Source organism: Mirounga angustirostris, unplaced genomic scaffold (assembly GCF_029215605.1).
Source record: "Mirounga angustirostris isolate CCGP_5_RB_7025 unplaced genomic scaffold, mMirAng1.0.hap1 SCAF_8, whole genome shotgun sequence".
NCBI lineage: Eukaryota > Metazoa > Chordata > Mammalia > Carnivora > Phocidae > Mirounga > Mirounga angustirostris.
Genome location: NW_026991716.1, coordinates 108930131 through 108941456, shown reverse-complemented (window position 1 = coordinate 108941456; position 11326 = coordinate 108930131). Strand labels below are relative to the sequence as shown.

Below are 11326 nucleotides of genomic sequence, written 5' to 3'. Positions count from 1 at the left end.
GACACACTGGACCAAATGGACTTCACAGACATTCAGAACATTCCATCCCAAAGCAACAGAATACACATTCTTCTCTAGTGCCCATGGAACATTCTCCAGAATAGATCACATCCTAGGTCATAAATCAGGTCTCAACCGGTACCAAAAGATTGGGATCATTCCCTGCCTATTTTCAGACCACAATGCTTTGAAACTAGAACTCAATCACAAGAGGAAAGTCGGAAAGAACTCAAATACATGGAGGCTAAAGAGCATCCTACTGAAGAATGAATGGGTCAATCAGGAAATTAAAGAAGAATTTAAAAAATACATGGAAACCAATGAAAATGAAAACACAACTATTCAAAATCTTTGGGATGCAGCAAAGGCAGTCCTAAGAGGAAAGTATATAGCAATACAAGCCTTTCTCAAGAAACAAGAAAGGTCTCAAGTACACAACCTAACCCTCCACCTAAAGGAGCTGGAGAAAGAACAGCAAATAAAGCCTAAACCCAGCAGGAGAAGAGAAATAATAAAGATCAGGGCAGAAATCAATGAAATAGAAACCAAAAGAACAGTAGAACAGATCAACAAAACTAGGAGCTGGTTCTTTGAAAGAATTAACAAGATTGATAAACCCCTGGCCAGACTTATCAAAAAGAGAAGAGAAATGACCCAAATCAACAAAATCATGAATGAAAGAGGAGAGATCACAACCAACACCAAAGAAATACAAACAATTTTAAGAATGTATTATGAGCAACTCTATGCCCGCAAATTAGATAACCTGGAAGAAATGCATGCATTCCTAGAGATGTATCAACTACCAAAACTGAACCAGGAAGAAATAGAAAACCTGAACAGACCTATAACCACTAAGGAAATTGAAGCAGTCATCAAAAATCTCCCAAAAAATGAAAGCCCAGGGCCAGATGGCTTCCCAGGGGAATTCTACCAAACATTTAAAGAAGAATTAATACCTATTCTTCTGAAACTGTTCCAAAAAATGGAAATGGAAGGAAAACTTCCAAACTCATTTTATGAGGCCAGCATTACCTTGATCCCAAAACCAGACAAAGACCCCATCAAAAAGGAGAATTACAGACCAATATCCCTGATGAACATGGATGCAAAAATTCTCACCAAAATATTAGCCAATAGGATCCAACCGTACATTAAAAGGATTATTCACCACGACCAAGTGGGATTTATCCCTGGGCTGCAAGGTTGGTTCAACATCCGCAAATCAATCAATGTGATACAATACATTAACAAAAGAAAGACCAAGAATCATATGATCCTCTCAAAAGATGCAGAAAATGCTTTTGACATAGTACAGCATCCTTTCTTGATCAAAACTCTTCAGAGTATAGGCATAGAGGGTACATACCTCAATATCATAAAAGCCATCTATGAAAAACCTACAGTGAATATCATTCTCAATGGGGAAAAACTGAGAGCTTTTCCCCTAAGGTCAGGAACGCGGCAGGGATGTCCACTATCACCACTGCTATTCAACATAGTATTGGAAGTACTAGCCACAGCAATCAGACAACAAAAAGAAATCAAAGGCATCCAAATCGGCAAAGAAGAAGTCAAACTCTCACTCTTTGCAGATGATATGATTCTTTATGTGGAAAACCCCAAAGACTCCACCCCAAAACTGCTAGAACTCATACAGGAATTCAGTAAAGTGGCAGGATATAAAATCAATGCACAGAAATCAGTGGCATTCCTATACACCAACAACAAGACAGAAGAAAGAGAAATTAAGGAGTCGATCCCATTTACAATTGCACCCAAAACCATAAGATACCTAGGAATAAATCTAACCAAAGAGACAAAGGATCTGTACTCAGAAAACTATAAAATACTCATGAAAGAAATTGAGGAAGACACAAAGAAATGGAAAAACGTACCATGCTCATGGATTGGAAGAACAAATATTGTGAAAATGTCAATGCTACCTAGAGCAATCTACACATTCAATGCAATCCCCATCAAAATACCAGCCACTTTTTTCAAAGAAATGGAACAAATAATCCTAAAATTTGTATGGAACCAGAAAAGACCGCGAATAGCCAGAGGAATGTTGAAAAAGAAAAGCAAAGCTGGAGGCATCACAATTCCGGACTTCCAGCTCTATTACAAAGCTGTCATCATCAAGACAGTATGGTACTGGCAAAAAAACAGACACATAGATCAATGGAACAGAATAGAGAGCCCAGAAATGGACCCTCCACTCTATGGTCAACTAATCTTCGACAAAGCAGGAAAGAATGTCCAATGGAAAAAAGACAGTCTCTTCAACAAATGGTGTTGGGAAAATTGGACAGCCACATGCAGAAGAATGAAACTGGACCATTTCCTTACACCACACACAAAAATAGACTCCAAATGGTTGAAAGACCTCAATGTGAGACAGGAGTCCATCCAAATCCTAAAGGAGAACACAGGCAGCAACCTCTTCGACCTCAGCCGAAGCAACTTCTTCCTAGAAACATCGCCAAAGGCAAGGGAAGCAAGAGCAAAAATGAACTATTGGGACTTCATCAAGATATAAAGCTTTTGCAAAGCAAACAGTCAACAAAACCAAAAGACAACCGACAGAATGGGAGAAGATATTTGCAAATGACATATCAGATAAAGGGCTAGTATCCAAAATCTATAAAGAATTCATCAAAATCAACACCCAAAGAAGAAAGAATCCAATCAAGAAATGGGCAGAAGACATGAACAGACATTTTTCCAAAGAAGACATCCAAATGGCCAACAGACACATGAAAAAATGCTCAATATCGCTCGGCATCAGGGAAATCCAAATCAAAACCTCAATGAGATACCACCTCACACCAGTCAGAATGGCTAAAATTAACAAGTCAGGAAACGACAGATGTTGGCAGGGATGCGGAGAAAGGGGAACCCTCCTACACTGTTGGTGGGAATGCAAGCTGGTGCAGCCACTCTGGAAAACTGTATGGAGGTTCCTCAAAAAGTTGAAAATAGAGCTACCATATGATCCAGCAATTGCACTACTGGGTATTTACCCCAAAGATACAAAAGTAGGGATCCGAAAGGGTACGTGCACCCCGATGTTTATAGCAGCAATGTCCACAATAGCCAAACTGTGGAAAGAGCCAAGATGTCCATCGACAGATGAATGGATAAAGAAGATGTGCTATATATACACAATGGAATATTATGCAGCCATCAAAAGGAATGAGATCTTGCCATTTGCAACAACGTGGATAGAACTGGAGGGTATTATGTTGAGCAAAATAAGTCAAAAAGAGAAAGACATGTATCATATGACCTCACTGATATGAGGAATTCTTAATCGCAGGAAACAAACTGAGGGTTGCTGGAGTGGAGGGTGGGGTGGGAGGGATGGGGTGACCGGGTGATAGACACTGGGGAGGGTATGTGCTCTGGTAAGCGCTGTGAATTTTGCAAGACTGTTGAATCTCAGATCTGTACCTCTGAAACAAATAATGCAATGTATGTTAAGAAAAAAGAAGAAGAAGAAGAAGGTAGCGGGAGGGGAAGAATGAAGCAGGTGAAATCGGAGGGGTAGACGAACCATGAGAGACGATGGACTCTGAAAAACAAACTGAGGGTTCTAGAGGGGAGGGGGGTGGGAGGATGGGTTAGCCTGGTGATGGGTATTGAGGAGGGCACATTCTGCCTGGAGCACTGGGTGTTATGCACAAACAATGAATCATGGAACACTACATCTAAAACTAATGATGTAATGTATGGGGTTAACATAAGAAGAAAGAGAGAGAGAGAGAGAAAGAAAGAGGTTCAGGGTTAACATATATAAGTAAAGCAGGCCTGATTAAGTGGAGTGAACAAAAGAATGTTGTCATCTGAAAGAAGCTACTATTTAGGCCCAACTGATTATGGATGTATTATTACCATATTGTCCAATTAAAAAAAAAGCCAGAAGTTAAATTTGGAGGTGAAATTTAATTTTAAAATGTAATTAATTCAATTAAAAACACCAAAACTATGTGTGTCAAACAAAACTCTGCAGCCCAAATATAGCACTTGAACCACCCAGTTCATGGTGGTTATTATACCCCATTATAGGTGGACAGCTGATGAAATCCCTCCAATATGAACATAAACACTTCCCCTAGCTGATCTAGTTGTTATGAAGTCAACATACAAATCCCAAATACTCTTTATTTAGCAGTATACAGTCTTCAGGTAGTGCTGCTATCATTAAAGAGGTTTCAGTTCCTGTGAGTCCACAAAGAATCCCTGACTTGAGACTTAACAGACATAAGCCATTTTTCTATTAAAATACATTTCTATGTTAACTACAAAGACTTTTATAATAAAATTTAAGTATATAGGCCAAAACCATCCCAACCTCACCAAGATATACCTTTGAAACAACAGCTATCTTCTAACAGTTTTCCTCTCATTATATGTAGCTTTATGATAAATCAAGAAGAGTATGAATCTTAACTCTGAAAAGCTTGTTTTCAGTACAATTACTAAAAAAAAAAAACACAGGGGAAAAATTAGAAATGAAGAGAACATAGGAAAAACAACTAAATGCAACAGACTTAAGAAAAGTTACCAACAAAAAAGTTTCCCTCTTTTGGGCTTTTATGCAAATGAAATTAAAGATAGTAGGGAGCTCAGAACTGTTATAATCATGGTGATTCATGGACTTCAGACAACATGGGTTAAGGCTCGGATACATCCAAATAGAATGTTCTCCATATTAGCTTTCTCAGAAACCAGTCTATTTTTTATTTTTATTTTTTTTTAAAGATTTTATTTATTTATTTCAGAGAGAGAGAGATAGTGAGAGCAGGAACACAAGCAGGGGGGGTGGGAGAGGGAGAAGCAGGCTTCCCGCTGAGCAGGGAGCCCGATGTGGGGCTTGATCCCAGGACCCTGGGATCATGACCTGAGCTGAAGGCAGACGATGAACAACTGAGCCACCCAGGCGCCTCAGTGTTTTTTATTTTTATTTTTGAAGAGTTAGAAGGTATGTTAAAAACTACTGGCTTTAAGTCCTTAATTTTATAGAGGGAGAAACTGAAGCTACTTTGCTTAAGTGTAGTTAATGGAAGACTCGAGATGGTCATCTATATTTCTTAAAACAAGCAGCAAAGTTCTATCCTTGGGATTATTTTTGGAGTTTGGTAAGGTCATGATATATATAAAGATGCATATCTGGCCATATGTAACTGAAAGAATTGAAACTACATCTCCATCAAGCCCTGCCCATTGAAAAAGCAGTCCTTTTAGAAATTAAATAAAAATCTGTATATGGGCTTTGAGGGATTAAATAATTAGAAGCTCTTGCCCTAGAAGAGCTTATATTCTATGGGCAAAATCAGAAATGAATATAAAATGACAATTAAAAATATAAACTGAAATATAATTTAGGACAGATGAGAACTATCACGAAGCAGGTAATTAATTGCCCGAAACTGTATCACATACAGGATATTCAATCTAACCTTTTGAAACTTATACCTCTATTAGTAAAAATATCTGCCTTTGTAGCATTAATTAGTGGACAAACTTTATTTTTTCAAACTTTAAATATCAGTAAAATAAGATACAGCATCTATAAATGAAACTTGAAGTTAGTGAATACAACTTCTCTGTCTCCAAGAGCACAGTGTTCCCCTGCCTCACTTTTCTATGGTGCTTATTAGCTATGAAGCCCTAAGAGCACTGAGTCCACTGCCTTAACACAGGATATACTGGCCAGCATGAATTTTTATTTAGACACAAAAGTTTCTGATCAAAAACATTTTAGAGTCATAAAATACACTTTAAAAAGAGATAAATGAAAGTTAGAGTTTGTATAAAACAACTCCAACTCTAAGGAAGAGACACTTAAAACTATTTCAAAGACAAACCAATGTTTTTACCAACTTTCTGCTTAGAACAATTAACCGAATAATGATTAGATGATCTTTTAAAAATTTCTAATAGGTATAATTTCTAAACAATAACTATTTGCATTTTCCTGAAACACTTATTCATGAAAATATTGGCTATAACAATTTTAAAGTAAATAATTTAACATATAACCTCCGTGTGAAAAGTAGTCTTTCTCACATGAGTTTTATTAAAAGCACCTTCCTACATACTAGTTTCATGTTAAGTTAAATTTACTAACTTCTGTTTCTGGATGGCTTGGAATTAGGATGACCAACTGTCTCAGTTTGCCTGCTAATGAAGAGTTTCCTGGGATGGAGGATCTACAGTGCTAAACTGGAACAGCTGGGCAAACTGGGACAGGTGGTCACCCTCACTGAAGTAAACTTACGGCCAACCAGTTTTCCCTCTGAGAACAAAATTAAGTAACATACAGAAACCATTTATACGAAAACAAATGAGATCTGCTAAGGCAACAAGAAATGGAAGGACTAAGACTCCAGAGGGCAGAACATTAAAAAAGTAAGTTAATATTTGCAGCAAATTTTACCTTGGAGGCATCCGCCAATTCTAACAAAGGAAGAAGGTTGAGACTCCAGGCTGCTATAGCAGAGCTTTTAATGGAGACCTAGAATGTTGGATTACAAGGTCAGTCTTTCCTTCAGGGCATTTATAGAATTCTTAGGCCTATGTGGGAAAGACTCTGAAAAGTAAAGCAGAGTTTTTGGAATTCTCATGTGTCAAAGATTAGCGTTCAGTACATGCCAGAAGAAGAGCCACTAAAAAACATAATCAAGCTCCCAGTTAAAATACATGGAAGGCCAAGTGCAAACAAGAGATGAACTGAATCTCTTCCAAACTACAACTCAGCCATGAGTTAGCCCAGTCACTGATTAGATTAAGGTGATCAACCATCACTGTCTGCCTAGTGCAGGAGAGAATTTTTTTTTAACAAAATATCCAGATTTGAGCAAAATTTATTAGGCATGCCATAAGACATAACTACATGAACAAAAACCAAAAGAAAAAAAAGAAGAGGAAGAAAAAAAAACCTCAGATAACCCAAATATTGGAATTCACTGACAATTACATTAAAATACAATTAATATGTCCAAGACAACAGAGGAAAGGGTGGGTAAAATTAAGAATTTCAACAGATGAATCAGATGCAGGCATTCAAGGGGGAAAAAAAGATCTGTAATTTAGAACTTATCAGATGTGTTTGAGAACAGATGAAACAGAGCAGAAGACAAAATTAGTAAACTCAAAGACAAGTGAACAGAAATATCCAAACTAAATGACAGAGAAAAAATTTAATGTAAAAAGCATTAAGAGTGTAAGAGATCCTTCAGAAGTCTAATAATAAGAGTGTAAGAGATGGGGCACCTAGGTGTCTCAGTTAAACATCTGACTTAAGCTCAGGTCATGATCTCAGGGTCCTGGGATCCAGCCCGATGGGGCTCTGCACTTGGCAGGGAGTCTGCTTGTCCCTCTGCCCCTCCTCCTGCTAATGCTCTCTTTCTCTCTCAAATAAATAAATAAAATCTAAAATATATATATATAGTGTAAGGGATACCTATAGAAGTCTAATGATAATACATAATTGGAATCCCAGAAGAGGAAAAAGAAAATGGGCAGAATCGATATTTGAAAAGATAACGACTGGGGCACCTGGGTGGCTCAGTCATCATAAGTGTCTGCCTTCAGCTCAGGTCATGACCCCAGGGTTCTGGGATCAAGCCCCACATCGGGCTCCCTGCTCAGCAGGAAGCCTGCTTCTCCCTCTCCCATGCCCCCTGCTTGTGTTCTCTCTCTCACTCTCTAATAAATAAATAATCTTTAAAAAAAAAAAAAGATAACTAAGAATCTTCCAAAACTGATGAAAGGTACCACCCTATTTTCAGAAAATTCAGGAACCTCAAGCAAAATAAAAATGAAAATAAAACAAATCTAGGGAAATTAATCATACTAACACTGCTAAAAACCAGAAAGGAAAACCTTTGCTAACAGGGGAAAAAAAAAAAAGACATACTGCTATAAGTCTTATGAACTTCTCAAAAAATGATGGAAGCCTAAAGATATGAAATAACATTTTTAAAGTGCTATAACAGCCAATCTAGAATTCTACACAAAAATATCATTCAAATTTAAAGATGAAATTTTGGGGGCACCTGTGTGGCTTAGTTAGTTGAGCGTCTGCCTTCAGCTCAGGTCATGATCCCAGGGTCCTGGGATCAAGCCCCACATGGGGCTCTCTGCTCAGTGGGGAGCCTGCTTCTCCCTCTCCCTCTGCCTGCCACTCCCCCTGCTTGTGCTCTGTCAAATGGATAGATAAATCTTAAAAAAAGATGAAATTTTTTCACAGACAAAAAAAATTTATTACCAAGAAATAGACACTAAAGAAAATATTGAAGGGAGTTCTTCAGGTAATTTCACAAAAAAACTCCAAAGAAAAAAAATGGAATTGTAGGAATGATCAAAGAGTAGATATGAAGGTAGATATAAACATACACTGAATACTGGCAGGATCAAGTAATAATTCTAGTGTGGTTTAACAAATGTAAAATTAAAATAAGCAAAAAACAGAAGTAGGTAAATGGAATTACAATGTTCTAAGGTTCTAGAATTAGTCACAGGTACATGTTGCAATCTCTAGTAAGAGACTGCATAAACAGATTAATAAAAAGTATAACAAGTCAATGATACATATTATAATATCTAGTATAACAATGTATAACTAGGGTAATAGAAAGTAAAATGAACCAGAAAATTCAAAAGAAAACAAAAAAGAAAAAGGCACTTAAAACTGCTTGATCACATAGAAAACAATTAGTAAAAGAGTAAATATGAACCCAAATGTAGCAGTGTTACATTAAATATAAGTGGACTACAAACTTCATTTACTGATATTATCATATTGGATAAAAGAACAAAACCCAAGTATATGCTAATTACAAGAGACACACTTTGAAGAATACAGAACGTTTGAAAAGTATGATGGAAAAATACATATCATACAAATACTAACTGAAGAAAACTCATAGCTAGTCAGAGAACTCCAAGACTCAAAAAAGAAAATCGCACATAGATGACAGTATCTTAAGAAAATAAGGCAAATGGTTTTAAATGTAATAAAAGGAAAATCTCAAAACTCTATCCCTCACTATATCCAATCAAGAAAGTATTGCACTTCAATGTAGCTGATATAAGGAGGAAACTAACTACAGCATGTCAATGGGCCCATCGAGTTTTATTGATAATATTTAGAAATATTAGTTGGATACAAGATTTTGACTACATGCCTCAAGTAAGAGGAATGATTTATTTATTTTTTTTAAAGATTTTTTATTTATTTATTTGAGAGAGAGAGAATGAGAGACAGAGAGCATGAGAGAGAAGAGGGTCAGAGGGAGAAGCAGACTCCCTGCCGAGCAGGGAGCCCGATGTGGGACTCGATCCTGGGACTCCAGGATCATGACCTGAGCCGAAGGCAGCCGCTTAACCAACTGAGCCACCCAGGCGCCCCAAGAGGAATGATTTAAATGACAAATTAATAAATATCTATCCCCAGAGCAGGACAATTCATTTATCTACTTAATGAACCAACCATTTATTGTCTGGATTTTGCTTAAATACTCAGAAGCCAGCATACTGCCATGTGTTTGTCAAATGAACAAGGTGGGTAGATTTGAACCTAATGTATTTGGGCAACCATAGAGCACAACTTGCAAGAAAAGCAGCCTCTGGAGTAGTAATCTGTCATTTGGCAACTCGAGTTTAAGCAATATAGCCAGATTAGGAAATGATCTAAAACAGGGGTCAAACTTTCTGTGAAGAGCCAGATAGAAAGGGGCACCTGGGTGGCTCAGTCGGTTAAGCGTCTGCCTACAGCTCAGGTCATGATCCCAGCGTCCCAGGATAGAGCCCGGAGTAGGGCTCCCTGCTCTGCAGGGAGTCTGATTCTCCCTCTGCCCCTCCCCCCACTTGTGCTGTTTCTCTCTCAAATAAATAAAATCTTTAAAAAGAATACCAGATAGTAAATATTTTAGCCTTGCAAGACATATGGTATTTGTTGCAACTAATCAACTGTACCAAAATTTGTAGCATGAAAGCAGTCATAGATAACAGGCACAGGTGTGTCTATATTCCAATAGAGATTTATAAAACTTCTGATCTAGAGCAATTGTTCTCAAAAGTGTGGCCTCTATATGAGCAAATTAGAATCACCTGGGAACTTGATAGAAATAGATTCTCAGTTCTACCCCAGATCTACTGAATCAAATTGGAAGGGATTAGACACAGCAATCTATACTTTAAGCCCTCCAGGTGATTCTGAAGCTTAGTAAAGCTTGAAAATCACTTATCTAGGGAGTATGGCATCATGAAACTCATCTCCAGCCACCTCTGTACTGAATGTCAAGATTCAAAATACCAAAGATAAGGACAACTAAACACCCATCCTTAGGTACTATACCCACCTTCACGTTCAGCAATCAAGGCCTAAAAGTGTTTAAGGGATAGAGTGGGCAGGAGAGTACATAGCCAAAAACAAGTTACTATATTACAGATGAGGAAATTGAGCCAACATTTAAATTACTTGTTCAAGGTCTCACAGGCCCTCCTCAACATGCAGAACACAATTCACTTAGTCTTTTTTCCCCACCTCTGCTGGAACTCATACCCTAGATTCTCTTCATCTTTTCTAATTCAGGTGTGAGGGATGGGTGGCATATAACTCCTTCAAAATACAGAAGACAAGCCAATAAATTTCTCCTACTATTCCTCTACATTGTGTCTTGATTCTGGCTTTCTTCAACCTCTAACTCTCAGGAACATGTTCGAGTTATAATTGTTTACCAACATAGTAAAATTTCTACCTGTAACAAAAAACTTCCCAGAAGAGATGCTAAAGCCACATAGACGCTATTACTACCTCTACTGACTCATACCTCTACCAACTCCCCTCATCCCACCCCACTTCCCAGACTACACACACCTCTTTTGGTCTTGTATTTTCCTGCTGGTTAGCAATATCATGGTCTGCAATGATGGGGGCAAAAACCACCAAGCTTTTCCAAACACCCAGTTAGAATCCTATTTTGCCCTTCAATTGGAGAAGCTTCATCAGCCCACTCTCCTAGTTTTCATACTTAAAGGTTAGGGTGAGGTAGAAAAATTGCATATAGAAGCCTAATTAATAGAAAGAATGTAAAAATAAGTCAATTATTTGAAAGTCTTTTCAGGAAGTGGTAGTGGGCCTAACCTCATTATGATGATCATTTGTCACAATATAAGAAATAGAAAAGATGGGAAAATCTCATTTTTTAAAAAATGGGAGGAATCATGAATTTGCATGTCACCCTTGAGTGAGGCCATGCTAATCTTCTCTGTATTCTTCCAATTTTAGTATATGTACTCCCAAAGCAAGCAC

The 11326-nt window shown here is 37.6% G+C and overlaps 1 non-coding gene across 1 annotated transcript; it reads right to left on the bottom strand.

Annotated features, from left to right (window-relative positions):
• Positions 1-11220: 11220 nt before the first annotated feature.
• On the bottom strand, positions 11221-11326 carry LOC123838042 (U6 spliceosomal RNA). Its single transcript, XR_006789382.1, has one exon. It is a non-coding gene; the product is annotated as a U6 spliceosomal RNA (small nuclear RNA).